At 40.0% G+C, this 17763-nt stretch overlaps 1 long non-coding RNA gene across 1 annotated transcript in view; it reads left to right on the top strand.

Moving 5' to 3' along the window:
• The first annotated feature begins 7370 nt into the window (after positions 1 to 7370).
• The window catches only part of LOC119620946 (uncharacterized), a 49249-nt gene continuing 38856 nt past the window's right edge, over positions 7371 to 17763 (top strand). The window contains exons 1-2 of the long non-coding RNA XR_012091835.1: positions 7371 to 7480; positions 8288 to 8417. This is a non-coding gene — a long non-coding RNA (uncharacterized lncRNA). The remainder of the gene's footprint in view (positions 7481 to 8287; positions 8418 to 17763) is intronic.

Raw genomic sequence — 17763 nt, forward strand, 5'->3', positions numbered from 1 at the left:
ATGTATATTCCGTTGATTTGGGGTGGAACATTCTGTAGTTATCTATTAGGTCCGCTTGGTGCAGAACTGAGTTCAATTCCTGGATATCCTTGTTAACTTTCTGTCTTGTTGATCTGTCTAACATTGACAGTGTGGTGGTTAATTCTCTCATTATTATTGTGAGGGAGTCTAAGTCTCTTTTTAGGTCTCTAAGGACTTGCTTTATGAATCTGGGTGCTCCTGTATTGGGTATCTATATATTTAGGATAGTTAGGTCTTCTTGTTGAGTTGATCCCTTTACCATTCTGTAGTGGCCTTCTTTGTCTGTTTTGATCTTTGTTGGTTTAAAGTCTGTTTTATCAGAGACTAAGATTGCAACCCCTGCTTTTTTTTGTTTTCCATTTGCTTGGTAGATCTTTCTTCATCCCTTTATTTTGAGCCTATGTGTGTCTCTGCACATGAGATGGGCCTCCTGAATACAGCACACTGATGGTTCTTGACTCTTTATCCAATTTGCCAGTCTATGTCTTTTAATTGGGGCATTTAGCCCATTTACATTTAAGGTTAATATTGTTATGTGTGAATTGATCCTGTCATTATGATGTTAGCTGGCTATTTTGCTTGTTAGTTGATGCAGTTTCTTCCTAGCATTGATGGTCTTTACAATTTGGCATGTTTTTGCAGTGGCTGGTACCAGTTGTTCCTTTCCACGTTTGGTGCTTCCTTCAGGAGCTCTTTTGAGTCAGGCTGGTGGTGACAAAATCTCTCAGCATTTGCTTGTCTGTAAAGGATTTTATTTCTCCTTCACTTATGAAGCTTAGTTTGGCTGGATATGAAATTCTGGGTTGCAATTCTTTTCTTTAAGAATATTGAATATTGGCGCCCACTCTCTTCTGGCTTGTAGAGTTTCTGCTGAGAAATCTGCTGTTAGTCTGATGGGCTTCCCTTTGTGGGTAACCCGACCTTTCTCTCTGGCTTCCCTTAACATTTTTTCCTTCATTTCAACTTTGGTGAATCTGACAATTATGTGTCTTGGAGTTACTCTTCTTGAGGAGTATCTTCGTGGCATTCTCTGTATTTCCTGAATTTGAATGTTGGCCTGCCTTGCTAGGTTGGGGAAGTTCTCCTGGATGATATCCTGAAGAGCATTTTCCAGCTTGATTTCATTCTCCCCATCGCTTTCAGGCACACCAATCAGACGTAGATTTGGTCTTTTCTCATAGTCCCATATTTCTTGGAGGCTTTGTTCATTTCTTTTTACTCTTTTTTCTCTAAACTTCTCTTCTAGCTTAATTTCATTCATTTGATCTTCAATCACTGATACCATTTCTTCCACTTGATCAAATTGGCTACTGAAGCTTGTGCATGCATCACATAGTTCTCGTGCCATGGTTTTCAGCTCCATCAGGTCATTTAGGGTCTTCTCTACACTATTTATTCTAGTTAGTCATTCATCTAATCTTTTTTCAAGATTTTTAGTTTCTTTGCGATGGGTTCAAACATCCTCCTTTAGCTCGGAGAAGTTTGTTGTTACTGATCGTCTGAAGCCTTCTTCTCTCAACTTGTGAAAGTCCTTCTCCGTCCAGCTTTGTTCTGATGCTGGCGAGGAGCTGTGTTCCTTTGGAGGAGAAGAGGCACCCTGGTTTTTAGAATTTTCAGCTTTTCTGCTCTGGTTTCTCCCCATCTTTGTGGTTTTATCTACCTTTGGTCTTTGATGATGGTGATGTACAGATGGAATTTTGGTGTGACTGTCCTTTCTGTTTGTTAGTTTTCCTTCTAACAGTCAGGACCCTCAGCTTCAGGTCTGTTAGAGTTTGCTGGAGGTCCACTCCAGACCCTGTTTGCCTGGGTATTACCAGTGGAGGTTGCAGAACAGCAAATATTGCAGAACAGTAAATGTTGCTGACTAATCCTTCCTCTGGAAGCTTCGTCTCAGAGGGGCATCCAGCCATATGAGGTGTCAGTAGGCCCCTACTGGGAGGTGCCTCCCAGTTAGGCTACTCAGGGGTCAGGGACCCACTTGAGGAGGCAGTCTGTCTGTTCTCAGATGTCAAACTCCGTGCTGGGAGAACCACTACTCTCTTCAAAGCTCTTGAAGGCTTTTTATGTGTGCCCCAAAGAAGACCCTTATCTCCTGTAGCTACAGGGATAAGATTGCTGAAAATCAAACATATTCTGCCTCTTGCTGAATTTCAACTTGCACTGAGTTCCTAGCCTTGCTGGGTGTCTACTGTTAACGTGAGGGCATTGGCTGGGGAAGAATGGGATTCTGTAAGTTGGAATGAAGGTGTATGGGAAGACCCGGATGAAGCTGGGGACATTTAACCCTTAAATTTTGGTGAAACTTCTGTGTTAGGGGAAGAAGTCTCCTCACCACCAGTGTGAGCAGCCCTTCCCCCATTCTCAAAGGAAGTGGTCTCCTTATCCCCAGTAGAAGTGACCTCCCTATGCCTAGTAGCAGGAGCATCCCTGCCCCCAGTGATATCAACCTCTCCACCCCCAGTAATGTTGGCCTTTCCGTGCCCATCTGAAGGGAGTAACCTTGCATTGCCTGAGGAAATGAATGGCCTCTCCTGAGGCACTTGCCATCCAAGACACTGCTGACTCTCTTCAGGACCCACTATCCCACCACCCCTCTTTGCTTCTAGACTTATAACTACAGTCAAGTCATAACAGGCCCCTAAACATGAGGTACAAAGTATGACCCATGAAAAGGTGGACTAAACTCCAAAAGAACTACTTGAATTTTCCAATTTATATAAGTAGAAATCTGGGGAACTTGTGTGGGAATGGATACTAAGGATGTGGGATAATGGTGAAAGGAACATAAAGTTGGATCAGGCAAAATTTACAGGCTCACTAAGCAGAGATTCTGCATTTAATATTGAAGCTCATGGAGTCTGAAAAGACTTTAGTATTTTATTTGTTTGATTGGCTGACACATGGACAAAAAGGTGACCCACAGTGAGAGAACTGGAAATGCCAGATCTGCCTTGGTTTAATGTACAGAAAGGAATTAAAAGTCTTAGGGAGATTGAAATATGAGAGTGAATTTATCATTTAAGACCTACTCACCCACACTGGGAGGGTCCAGAAGACATACCTTTCACCAATACTGTGAGAAATAAATGTATGAGGGGAGTGCTGACATCTTTAAAGAGCTCTGTGATCACTCTTCTTTGTAGGCCAGACCTTACAGTGAAAACTGTAGCTACTGAATTTGGAAACCTAAATGCAATAGGAATAATTGGGTGCCAGGTAGCAGGGGCCAAGTAGCAGGACTCAGTTGCCAAAGGTGAGCATGGCTACCATAATGGACAGCAGAGTCACAGCAGCAAAATAACGTGACTCACCCAGACCAATGGTTTTGGTTAGTTAATCATGGTTTTTCTAGAAGCAAAATAGATAAGAATGGTACTAAATTCTTACTTGATCTGTATAAGCAGGATAGTTCTGGGTCAATTGAACGAAAGTCTAATTTTAATAATAAAAACAGAGAGTGATGGCTCCTTCATCAGTTCCCAGACTTGAGCCAGTTTGTAGAACCAGAACCACTTGAATGAAGGAAAGGTGTGGTCCGTTTGAGGAAGGGCCTTGTACACTATCAGAAATTTGTACTATTAATCTTTCTCCCAGCTTCCGCAAAGTGACCCATGGCCTTTTACCACAATAGCTGTATATTGAGGAAAAGGAAATAATCAGATCTTCCAGGAACTACCGAACACTGGTTCTGAACTGACACCAATTCCAGGAGACCCAAAATGTCACTGTGGCCTACCAGTCAGATAGGGGCTTATGGAGGTCAGGTGATCAGTGGAGTTTTAGCTCATGTCCATCTTACAGTAGGTCCAGTAGGTCCCTGAACTCGTCTTGTGTTTATTTGCCCAGTTCTGGAATGCGTAATTGGAATAGACATGCTCAGCAGCTGGAAAAATCTCCATTTCGGTTCCCTGAGCTTACAGACTGGGTACTACTATGGTGGAAACAGCCAAGTATGAAGCCACTTGAACTGTATCTACCTAGGAAATTAGTAAAACAAAAGCAATACTACAGTCCTGGAGGGATTGCTGAGATAAGTGCCACCATCAGGGACTTAAAGGATTCAAGGTTGGTGGCTGCCACCACATCTACATTCACCTTGCTTATTTGGCCCATGCAGAAAGCAGGTGTATTTTGGAGAATGGCAGTGGATTGTCATAGGCTTGATCAGGTGGTGACTCCAATTGCAGTTGCTCTACTAGATGTGGTTTCATTGCTTGAACAAATTAACACATCCCCTGATACTTGATATGCAACTATCAACCTGAAAAATTCTTTTTTCCATCCTTGCCCATAAGGCTCACCAGAAACTGTGTGCCTTCAGCTGGCAAGGCCAGCAATATACCTTCACTATTATACCTCACAGGCATATCATCTCTTCAGTCCTATGTCAAAACTTAATTAATTAATTATTATTTTTCAAATAATTTCAACGTTTCTTTTAGATTCGGGGGTACATGTGCAGGTTTGTTACATGGGCATATTATGTGATGCTGAGGTTTGGGGTATGAATGTGAATGAACCCATCACCCAGATAGTGAGCATAGTACCCAACCTTTGTCCCCTTTTCTGCTTCCACCTCTTATATCCTTAGTATCTATTGTTCTCATTTTTGTGTCCATGTGTACCAAATGTTTAGCTCCCACTTATAAGTGAGAATATGCAGTATTTTTCTGTTTGTACATTAATTTACTTAGGATAATGGCCTCCAGCTGCATCCATGTTCCTGCAAAGGAAAGGATTTTATTTTTTTAATGGCTGTGTAGTATTTCATGGTGTATATGTGCCACATTTTCTTTATGCATCCACCATTGATGGGCATCCAGGTTGATTCTATGTCTTCGCTTTTGTGAATAGTGCTGCAATGAACATATGCATGCATATGTCTTTTTGGTAGAATGCTTTATTTTCCTTTGGGTATATACCTTGTAAAGGGATTTACTGGGTCGAATGGTGGTTCTAAGTTCTTTGAGAAATCTCCAAACTGCTTTGTACAGTGGCTGAACTAATTTACATTACCACCAACAGTGTGTATGTGTTCCCTTTTCTCCACCGCCTTAACTAGCATCTGTTATTTTTGCCTATGTCGTAATTTAGTTCACAGAGATCTTGATTGCTTTTCCCTTCCATAAGATATCAAACTGGTCCATCACATTGATGATATTGTGCTAATTGGAACTAGTGGGTGAGAAGTAGCAATTACTTTAGGCTTAGCAGTAAGACTTCTTTTGTGCCAGGAGGTGGGAAATAAATCTGACAAAAATTCAGGGGCCTTCTACATTAGTAAAATCTCTAGGGGTTCAGTGGTGTGGGGTCAAGATATCCCTTCTAAAATGAAGGATAAGTTACTGCATTTGGCTCCTCCTGCAACCAGAAAATAGGCACAATGCCTTGTAGACCATTTTGAATTTTAGAGGCAACATATTCCTTATTTGGGTATGTTACTCTGGCCCATTTACCCAGTGACCCCAAAAGCTACTTGTTTTGAGTAGGACCCAGAATAAGAGAAGGCTCCGCAACAGGTCCAGGCTGCTATGTAAGCTGCCCTGCCGTTTGGGCCATATGATCCAGTGGATCTAATGGTGCTTGAAGGGTCAGTGACAGATAGGGATGCTGTTTGGAGACTTTGGTAGATCTCTATAGGTGAATCACCATGCAGGCATAGGGTTTTGGAGCAAAGTCCTGTCACCCTCCACAGATAACTACTCTCTTATTGAGAAACAGCTCCTGACCTGCTACTGGGCCTTAGAGGCTAAATGCTTAATGATGGGCCACCAAGTTACCATGTGACCTGAGGTGTTCATCACAAACTGGTTGCTGTCTGACCCACTGAGCCATAAAGTTGGACACACACAGCAGAGCACTTATTATCAAATAGATGTGGTATATATGTGATTGGACCTGAGCAGGCCCCTAATAAACAGTAAGGTACATGAAGAAGTGGTCTAAATGCCCATGGTCCCCTCTCCTGTTACATTGCCTTCTCTCTCCTAGCCTGCACTTAAGGCCTCATGGGCAGTTACCTACAATTAGTTAACAGAGGAAGAGAAGACTCAGGCCTAGTGTACAGATGGTTCTGTATAATATGCAGGCAACACCTGAAAGTAGACAGCTGCAGCACTATGCCCTTGTTTGGGTTATCAATGAAGGATAGTGGTGAAGGGAAAGCCTACCAGTGAGCAGAACTTTGAGCGGTGCACATGGTTGTTCACTTTGACTGAAAGGAATTGTCCAGATGTGTAATTATATATTGATTATTGGGCTGTGGCCAATGATGTGGCTCTATGGTTGGGGACTTGGAAGGAACATAATTGGGAAATTGATGACAAGGATATTTTGGGAAGAGGTCTGTGGGTAGTCCTCTCTGAATGAAAAACTAAATGAAGATATTTGTGTCCTGTATGAATGTTCAACAATAGCTGACCCTAGCAGAGGAAAATTTTAATAATCAAATGGAGAGGGTGACCCATTCTGTGAATACCAGTTAGCGTCTTTCTCCAACCACCCATGTCATCACTCAGTGGGATCATTAACAAAGTGGCTATGGAGGCAGGGATGGAAGTTATACATGGGCTTAGCAACATGGATTGCTACACACCAAGGCTGACATGCCTATGGCCATGGCTGTGTGCCTAATCTGCCATCAGCTGTGATGAACACTAAATCCCTGATATGGCAGCATTGCCCAAGGTGATCAGCTAGGTACCTGATGACAGATTCTTTACACTGGACAGCTTCCATAATGGAAGAAGCAGTTTTTCTTCTTACTGAAATAGTCACTTACTCTGGATATGGATTTGCCTTCCATGAGTGTCATGCTTCTGCCAAAACTACCATCTGTGGACTTACACAATGCTCTGTCCACTGTCCTATATTTTACACAGCATTGCTTCTGATCAAGCAACTCACTTCACAGCAAAAAAGTGCGGCAATGGGCCCATGCTTATGGAATTCACTAATCTTACCATGTTTTGCACCATCCTGAAGCACCTGGCTTGATAGACCTGAGGAATGGTCTTTTGAAGCTTAGTTACGTTGGCAACTAGGTGGTGATATCTTGCAGGACTGGGATAAGGTCCTCCACAAAGCTGTACATGCTTTGAATCAGCACCCAATATATGGTGGTGTTTCTCCCATAGCCAGGATTCAAGGGTTCAGTAATAAAGGGGTGAAAATGGGAGTGACACTATTACTAATTACCCCTAGTGATCTACTAGTAAAACTTTGTTTCCTGTTCCTATGACTTCATGCTCTGCTGGTTGAAGGTCTTAGTTCCAATGAGGGGACCCCTTTCACTAGGAGACAAAACAGTGATTCCATTGAACTGTAAGTTAAGACTGCTTCCCAGCCACTTTAGGCTCCTCATTCCTCTGAATCTACAGGCAAAGAAGAGTTGTGGTGCTGGCTGGGGTGACTGATCCTGACTATTAAGGAGGAATTGGACTACTACTTTACAATGGAGGTAAGGAAGAGTATGTTTGGAATACAGGAGATCCTTTAGGCATCTTTTGGTATTACCATGCCCTGTCATTAAGGTCAATAGAAAATTCAACAATTTGAATTTTTGAAACAACAACAGTTCAATCCAGGCCAGACTACTAATGACCCAGACCCCTTAGGAATAAAGGTTTGGGTCATTCCATCAAGTAAAGAACCACGACCAACTGAGGTGCTTACTGAAGGCAAAATAAATATGGAATGGATGGTAGATGAAGGTAATTATAAATGCCAGCTATGACCATGTGACCAGTTACAAAAACAAGGGCTAATTGTCATAAATATTTCTTAGTTTGTTATGAATACATTTGTGTCTATGCAACTACCTAAGCAAATGTCTTTGTTTCCTTTCCTCTCTTATTCCCTTATCATGTAATGTAACATGTATTAACTCTATGTCATAGCGTTTAAGTACTGTTAATTTTATATCAGAGTATTTTAGTTCAGGGAAATCAAGGGGAAGAGTAAACTTCACTCAAGTGCTTTACCTTCTTCCCCTTTTCTGGGGAAGGGGCTAATGCATTTTTGGTTGTATGCAGGATAGTTGTATTATGTTAGGCAGAATTATGACTTTGTTATGATTTTAATTTGAATATTAAGTATGGTTTAAGAAAATGTAAAGCAGATGGCTCTTTCCAGTGTAAGTGGGTATCATCTAGTCTGCTGAAGGCCTGAATAGAACAAAAAGTTGAAGGAAGCTTGAATTAATTCTTCCCGACTGCTTCAGCTACCACATCAACCTTCCCTTCCCCTTGCTGCTCCTCGTTCTCAGAACTTCAGACTTGGACTGGAATCTACACCATCAGCTCTCTGGCTCTCAGGTCTTCAAATTACACCACTGACTTTCCTGGGTCTCCAGCTTACAGATGATAGATTATGGGACTTCTCAGCCTTCCTATTATGTGAGATAATACATTATAATAAATGCCTTTATCTATATCTCTCTCTCTTATTTATAGGATTTATGAATATAAAACTTCTATAGGATGTTTATATTCTATTTATATATAACTCTTCATATGCATAAATCATATATATGTATTCCTTTCTATATATATCTATATATCAATATATAGCTATATCTTCTATAGGTTCTATGTATCTGGAGAGCCCTGATTGATACATCATGCTATACATATATTAATAGTTTACTATCTGGTTACAGCATAAGAATTTTATCCATGTTTCAGTATTACCTTTACTATCTTCTTTTGTTTTTGAGATGGAGTCTCGCTCTGTCGCCAGACTGGAGTGCCGTGGCGCAATCTCGGCTCACTGCAACCTCCGCCTCCTGGGTTCAAGCAATTCTCCTGCCTCAGCCTTCCGAGTAGCTGGGACTACAGGCATGTGCCACCACGCCCAGCTAATTTTTGTATTTTTAGTAGAGACAGGGTTTCACCATGTTGGCCAGGATGGTCTCGATCTCTTGACCTTGTGATCTGCCTGCCTCGGCCTCCCGAAGTGCTGGGATTACAGGCGTGAGCCCCCCTGCCTGGCCTACTATCATTTTTAATGATTGCGGAATATTCTTCTGAGTGGATGTACCATAATTGAATTAAAATTTTCTCTTTTGTTGGTTTTGTCTTTTTGTTGTTGAAGGTATACCTTGGAAACAATGCAAGTTTGGTTCCAAACCACCACAGTAATGCACATACTGCAATAAAGCAAGTCACACAATTTTTCTTAAGTTCTGCAGTGCATAAAAGTTATGCTTACACTATACTGTAGTCTGTTAAGTGTGTGATAGCATCATGTCTTAAATGCCATACATACCTTAATTAACAATACTTTATTGTAGAAAAATGCTAACAATCATCTGCACCTTCAGTGAGTCATAATGCTCTTGTTGATGAAGGGTTTTACCTCAACATGGATGGTGGCTGACTGATCAAGGTGGTGGTTGTTGAAGGTTTGGGTGGCTGTGGCAATTTCTTAAAATAAAAGAATAATGAAGTTTGCCACATCAATTGACTATTGTTTTGATGAAAGATTTTTCTGTAGCCTGCAATGCTGTTTGGTAACATGTTACCCCTAGTAGAACTTCTTTCAAAATTAGATTTGGTCCTCTCAAACCCTGCTGTTGCTTTATAAACTAATTTTATGTAGTATTCTAAATCCCTTGCTGTCATTTCAACAATGTTCATGGTATCTTCACCAGGAGTACATGCCACACCAATTTCTTTGCCCATCCATAAGAAGCAACTCCTTATCCATTCAGGTTTATCATGAGATTACAGCAATGCAGTCACATCGTCAGGCTCTACTTCTAATTCTAGTTCTCTTGCTTTTTCTACCACATCTGCAGTGACTTGCTCCACTGAAGTCTTGAACCTCTCAAAGTCATCCATGAGAGATGGAATCAAATTCTTCCAAACTCCTGTTAATGTTGACATTTTGACCTCCTTCCATGGAATCATGAATGTTCTTAATGGCATCTAGAACAATGAATCCTTTCCAGGTTTTCAATTTACTTTGCCCAGATCTATCATACAAATCACTGTCTATGGCAACTATAGCCTTATGAAATGTATTTCTTAAATAATAAGACTTCAAAAGTCAGAATTACTCCTTGATCCATGGGTTACAGAGTAGATGTTATGTTGGCAGGCATGAAAACATTAATCTCCTTATACGTCTTCATCAGTGCTTTTGGGTGATCAGATGCATTGTCAGTGAGCAGTAATATTTTGAAAGGAATCTTTTTTTCTTGGCAGTAGGCCTCAACAGTGGGCTTAAAATGTTCATAAGCCATGGTGTAAACAGATATGCTATCATCCAGCTTTGTTATTTCATTTCTAGAGCACAGGCAAAGTAGATTTAGCTCCTTCTTTCTTTTTAAAGAGAATGCAAATTTATTAAGAAAGTAAAGGAGTAAAAGAATGAGTATTCCATAGACAGAGCAGCAGTGAGGGCTGCTGGGTGACTGTTTCTATGGTTATTTCTTGATCATGTAATTTAGCATAATTCTTAAGGGCTCTAAGATTTAAGAATGGTACATGAGCATTGGCTTCAATGTAAAGACATGAGTTGCATTAGACCCTAAAGAGTTAACCAGATTCTTGAAGTTTTGAAGCTGGGCATTAATTTTTCCTCTCTAGCCATGAAAGTCCTAGATGGCATCTTCTTTCAATATCAGGCTATTTCTTCTTAACTGAAAATCTTTTATTTGGTGTAGCCACTCTCATCAATTATCTTAGTTAGATCTTCTGGATAACTTGCTACAACTTCTCCATCAGCACATGCTGCTTCACCTTGCACTTTCATGTTATGGAGACAGCTTCTTTCTTTAAACCTTGTGAACCAAACTCTGCTAGCTTTAAACTTTTCTTCTGTAGCTTCCTCACCTCTCTCAGCTTTGATAGAATTGAAGAGTTAGGGTCTTGCTCTAGGCTTTGGTTTAGAGAATGTTGTTTCTGGTTTGATCTTCTATTCAGACCACTAAAACTTTCTCAGCAATAAGACTGTTTCACTTATCATTTGTGTTTTTATTGGAGTAGTACTTTTAATTTCCTTCAAGAGCTTTTCATTTGCATTCACAACTTGGCTAGCTGTTTGGCTCAAGAGGTCTAGCTTTTGGCCTGTCTCAACTTTTGACATATCTTCCTCACTAATCTTAATCATTTCTAGCTTTTGATTTAAAGTGCGACTCTTCCTTTCACTTGAACACTTAGCGGACATTGTAGGATCATTAATTGGCCTAAATTCAATACTACTATGTCTCAAGGAATAGGGAGGCCAAAGGAGAGTGAGAGAGATGGAGGAATAGCTGGTTGGTGGAGCAGTCAGAGCACATACATGTGTTGGTTAAGTTTGCTGTCTTATATAGGCCCAGTTTGTGGCACCCCAAAACAAGTATAATAGTAGCATCAAAGAACACTTATCACACATCACCAAAACAGATATAATAATAATGAAAACGTTTACAATATTGTGAGAATTACCAAGATGTGGCACAGAGACAGGAAGTGAGCACATGTTGTTGGAAAAACAGCACTAATAGACTTGCTTGATGCAGGGTTCCCACAAACTTTCAATTTGTAAAAAATGTAAAATCTGTGAAGCACAATAAAGTGATTTGCAATCAAATGAGGTATGCCTGTATAAATCTTTTCACAACGACTTTAATAATGCACAAATACCCATCTCTTGACTACAACAATGTATTGGATTACTTTGGAAGTTTTAGAAATTGGTTTAATTGTAGTTTTTCAATTTTAAAAGTAAAGATTTTTATCCATAGAGACAAATTGTTTTTCAAAAGGCTGGTTCCAATTTGCACTCCCACCATAAATATATGAAAATAAATTTAACCACAATTTTTCAGTGTATAAGCTGCCACCTCCCTTTTCCCGATGAAGACATAGAAACCTTAGGTCAAAATTAAACACATAAATCTCCAACTAGTAAGTTTCCCAGCTGAACATTTACGTATTTAACAAACATATATAGTGAATACTCTATGCCAGACACTCTTCTAAGCACCTTATAAGAGTTTATAAGGCTGCTCACGTAAAGGACATTTATTACCATTTTCTTACTGAAATATAATATGTAATCAGTGACTCTATATTTTCATTTGGTTCTGACTCTCCTTCTCCTTCCTCTCTTCATCCTTTCCACAATTATTATCCAGTGCATACTAGCATACTATGTATCTAATAGCCTCATACCCCATCTACCTTCCCTTTTGCAATACTATCCTCTGGTCTTCCCTAAATAGTAGTGTGGTTCTCCTAATAAGGGCTAATTTTTCTCATATCCTATGGTCTGAGGCTTGTGAGAGGTAAACAACAGTGCAATATGGTGAAAACTGAATGTGAAATAGACCTCTTTATTTTTTAAAATTTAATTTAATTTTAAGATTCAGGATACATGTGCGGATGTGCAGGTTTGTTACATAGGTAAATGTGTGCCATGGTGGTTTGCTGCATCTATCAACCCATCACCTAGGTATTAAACCCCACATGTATTAGCTGTTTATCTTGAGGCTGTCCCTTCCCTGCCCCCTGACAGGACCCAGGAACAGAAAACCAAGCAACACATGTTTTCACTTGTAAGTGGGAGCTGAATGTTGAGAACACATGGACACATGGAGAGGAACAACACACACTGAGCACCTGTTGATGGGGGCAGAGGGAGGGAGAGCATCAGGAAGAATAGCTGATGGATGCTGGGCTTAATACCTAGGTGATGGGATGATTTGTGCAGCAAACGACTGTGGCACACATTTACTTATGTAACAAACTTGCACATGTATCCCTGAACTGAAAATAAAAGTTGAAGAAAAATAAAAGAAAAAAAGAAACATTTAAAAACCCCAATTTTTGTTTCACTGATTTTTAAAATTGCTTTTGCATTTCAATTTCATTTATATCTGCTGTGATCTTTATTATTATTTTTTCTTCTACTAATTTTGGGTTTTGTTTCCTCTTGCTTTTCTAGTTCTTCAAGATGCATTATTAGATTGTTTATTTGAAGTTTTTCTTTTTTGATGTTGGCAGTTATAACTATAAACTTTCCTCTTAGTGCTGCTTTTGCTGTATCCCATAGGTTTTGGTATATTGTGTTTTCATTATCATTTGTTTCAAGAAAATTTTCAATTTCTTTCTTAATTTCTTTATTGACCTAATGGTCATTCAGGAAGATACTGTTTGATTTCCATGTGTTTCCATGTATAGTTTCCAAATTTCCTCTTGTTATTGCTTTCTAGTTTTATTCCATGTAGTCAGAGTAGATATTTGATATTATTTCAAATTTTTTGAATGTTTTAAGATGTGTTTTTGTGACCTGACATGTGGTCTTTCCTTGAGAATGATCCATGTGCTGAGGAAAAGAATGTGTATTCCATAGCTCTTGATTGAAATGTTCTGTACATATCTATTAGATCCATTTGGTCTATAGTGCAGATTAAGTCTGGTGTTTCTTTGTTGGTTTTCTGTCTTGGAGATCTGCCCAATACTGAAAGTGGAGTGTTAAAGTCTCCAACTATTATTGTTTTAGGGCCTCTTTCTTTAGCTCTAATAATATTTCCTTTATATATCTGACTGCTTCTGTGTTGGGTGCATATGTATTTAAAATTGTTACATCCTCTTGCTTAATTGACTGTTTTATCATTATATGGTGACCTTCTTTGTCTCTTATAGTTTTTGTCTTGAAATCTATTTTGTCTGCTCTAAGTATAGTGACTCCTGCTCTTTTTTGGTTTCCGTTGCCATGGAATATCTTTTTCCATCTTTTTATTTTCAGTCTGTGTGTGTCTTTATAGGTAAAGCATGTTTCGTGCAGGCAACAGATCAAAAGATCTTGTTGTTTCATCCATTCGGCCAGTCTATTTCTTTTGATTGGAGAGTTTAGTCCTTTTAGATTCAATGTTATTATTGATAACTAAGGACTGACTTCTGCCATTTTGTTATTTGTTTTATGATTATTTTGTGGTCTTCTCTTCCTTCTTTCTTTCATTCTTTTCTTCCTCTAGTGAAGATGAGTTTCTCTGGTGATATGATTTGGTTTCTTGCTTTTTATTTTTTTTGTATACATTGTATGCTTTTGGGTTTTAGGTTACCAGGAGACTTGCAAATACTATCTTAGAACCCATTATTTTAAGCTGATAACAACCTAACACTATTTGCATAAACAAACAAGCAAAAGGAAAACTAACAAAAACTTGCCATAACTTTGTTCCCCTGCATTTTAACTGGTTTTTTTTATTTCTATTTATATCTTATTGTACTATGTCTTGAAAAGTTGTAATTATTTTTATTGGTTCATCATTTAGTCTTTCTAATTAAGATAAGAGTAGTTTACACACCACAGTTACAGTGTTGTAAACCGGTAAGTTTTGCTCCTTCAGGTGATTGTTTATTGCTCATTAATATCCTTTTCCTTCCATTTTTGTAGAGATGGGGTTTCACCATGTTGGCCAGGCTGGTCTTGAACTCCTGACCTCAAGTAATCCACCTGCCTCAGTCTCCCAAAGTGTTGGAAATACAAGCATGAGCCACCACACCCAGCCAAAAATATATGGCAGTTTTCACTTTTTTTTTTGAGATGGGGTCTCACTCTGTTGTCTAGGCTGGAGTGCAGTGGCACGATCTCAGCTCATTGCAACCTCTGCTTCCTGGGTTCAAGTGATTCTCTTGCCTCAGTCTCTGGAGTACCTGGCATGTGCCACTATGCCTAGCAAATTTTTGTATATATTTTTTATTTTTAGTAGAGAGGGGGTTTTGCTATGTTGGCCAGGCTGGTCTCGAACTCCTGGCCTCCAGTGATCCACCTGCCTTGTCCTCTTAAAGTAGTGGGACTACAGGCATAAGCCATCATGCTTGGCTCTTTTCTTTCTGATTGAAATACTCTCTTTAGCATTTCTTGTAGGACAGGTCTAGTGTTGATGAAATCCCTCAGCTTTTGTTTGTCTGGGAAAGTCTTTATTTTCCCTCATGTTTAAAAGGGTATTTTCACCAGATATACTTTTCTAGGGTATGTTTTTTTTTTTTTTTTTCATTCAGCACTTTAAATATGTCATGCCACTCTCTCCTGGCCTATAAGATTTCCACTGAAAAGTCTGCTACCAGATGTATTGGAACTCCATTGTATGTCTTTTGTTTCTTTTCTCTTGCTGCTTTTAGGATCCTTTTTTAATCCTTGACTTTTGGGAGTTTGATTCTTAAGTGCCTGGAGGTAGTCTTCTTTGTGTTAAATCTGCTTGGTGTTCTATAACCTTTTTCTACTTGTATATTGATATCTTTCTCTAAGTTGGGAAGTTCTCTGTTATAATCCTTTTGAATAAACTTTTTACCTCCATCTATTTCTCTACCTTCTCTTTAAGGCCAATAACTACTGTTAGACTTACCCTTTTGAGGCTATTTTCTAGATCCCGCAGTAATGCTTTGTTTTTTAAATTCTGTTTTTCTTTTGTCTTCTCTGACTGTGTATTTTCAAATAGGCTATCTTCAAGCTCACTAATTCTTCTGCTTCTGCTATTGAAGGACTCTGGTGCATTCTTCAGAATGTCAGTTGCATTTTTTAGCTCCAGAACTTCTGCTTGATTCTTTTAAATTATTTCAGTTTCTTTGTTAAATTTATCTAATAGAATTCTGCATTTTTTTCTTTGTGTTTTCTTTGAGCTTCCTAAAAGCAGCTATTTTGAATTCTCTCTCTGAAAGGTCACATATCTCCATTTTTCCAGTATTAGTCTCTGGTGCCTTATTTAGTTCATTTGGTGAGGTCATGTTTTCTTGGATGGTGTTGATGCTAGTGGATGTTCTTCAGTGTTTGGGCATTGAAGGGCTAGGTATTTATTGTAGTCTTCAGTGGCTAGATTTCTTTGTAGCCATCCTTCTTGGGAAGGCTTTATGCATATTTGAAAAGACTTGGGTGTTGTTATCTGATGTGGATTGGCTGTGTCCCCACCCAGATCTCATCTTGAATTCTCATGTGTTCTGGGAGGGACCTAGTGGGAGGTGGTTGAATCAAGGGGGCAGGTCTTTCCCGTGCTGTTTTCATGATAGTGAATAAGCCCCATGAGATCTGATGGTTTTAAAAGTGGGAGTTTCCCTGCACAAGCTCTCTTCTCTTGTCTGCCACCATGTGAGATATGCCTTTCACCTTCCACCATGATTGTGAGGCCTTCCCAACCATGTGGAACTGTAAGTTCGTTAAACCTTTTTTTCTTCCCAGTCTCAGATATGAAAGAGGATTAATACAATTGGTACCAGTAGGGTGGCATGCTGCTGAAAAAATACCTGAAAATGTGGAAGTGACTTTGGAAATGGGTAACAGGCAGAAGTTGGAACAGTTTGGAGGGCTCAGAAGAAGACAGGAAAATGTGGGAAAGTTTGGAACTCTCTAGAGACTTGTTGAATGGCTTTGACCAAAATGCTGATAGTGATATGGGCAATAAGAAATTTCTTCCTCCAGATACCCCAAATCATCTCTCTCAAGTTCAAAGTTCCACAAATCTCTAGGGCAGGGGCAAAATGCCACCAGGATCTTTCCTAAAGCATAACAAGAGTCACCTTTGCTCCAGTTACCAAGTTACTCATCTCCATCTGAGACCACCTCAGCCTGGACTTCATTGTCCATATCACTATCAGCATTTTGGTTGAAACCATTCAACAAGTTTCTAAGAAGTTTCAAACTTTCCCACATTGTCCTGTCTTTGAAACTGTTCCAACCTCTGCCTGTTACCTAGTTCTAAAGTTGTTTTCACATTTTTTGGGTCTCTTCACAGCAGTGCTCCACTACTTCTGGTACCAATTTACTGAATTAGTCTGTCCTCATGCTGCTATGAGGACATACCCAATACTAGGTAATTTATAAAGTAAAGAAGTTTAATTGACTCACAGTTCTTCAGGGTGAGGAAGCTTTAGGAAACTTACAATCATGGTGGAAGGGGAAGCAAACATGTCTTCCTTCACATGGTGGCAGGAAGAAGTGCTGAGCAAAGGGGGAAAAAGCCCTTTATAAAACTATCAGATCTCGTGAGTACTTACTCACCACTAGAACAGCATGGGGGAACTGCCCCCATAATCTAATCATCTCCCACAGGGTCCTTCCCCCAACACGTGGGGATTACAATTCTGATTAAAATTCCATATGAGATTTGGGTGGGGTCACAGAGCCCGACAATATCACTTGGTATCACTGCTGGTTATTCAGGGCCCAAGGACTCTTCAGTTAGTGGGTGATGAATGCAGGCAGGACTAGGTCCTTTTCTTCAGGCAGCAGCTTCCATTCCTGCCCAGGGTGTGTCTAGAAATGTCATCTGGGAGCTAGGGCCTAGATTAGGGGCCTCACTTCTCTGACTGGTGCCTATCCTGTTGTGACTGAGCTGGTATTCAAGATGAAAGACAAGTCCTCCCCAGGATTCCTCTCCTCTCTTCAGGTGGAAGGAAGGGGTTTCCTTTGGAGCTGTGAGTTGTGCAGCCTGAGGCTAGGGGAGGGATGATGCCAGCACTACCTTGGCTGCCCTAGCTGGTGTCTCAGTTTGTCACATTCCTCCCCAATCCACTGGCCCTAGTTCAGCCCTAGGATTCTCCTACTACTTTCAATCTTTATGGCCTAGACTGCCTTTCAAGTTTACTTAGAGACTAAGAGCACTTTGGCACTTGGTGGCAAGGTTTGCTGGCACCAGGGTTCAGACCACTGGAATCTGCAATTCCCTTCTGGCTAGGGCTGGTTTAAACGCTCCCTCTGTGGGCAGGCCTCAGCTGAGTTAGGTCTGGTTTTCCTTTCTGCTCTAACAGGACA

Source organism: Chlorocebus sabaeus, chromosome X, assembly GCF_047675955.1.
Source record: "Chlorocebus sabaeus isolate Y175 chromosome X, mChlSab1.0.hap1, whole genome shotgun sequence".
Classification (NCBI taxonomy): Eukaryota; Metazoa; Chordata; class Mammalia; order Primates; family Cercopithecidae; genus Chlorocebus; species Chlorocebus sabaeus.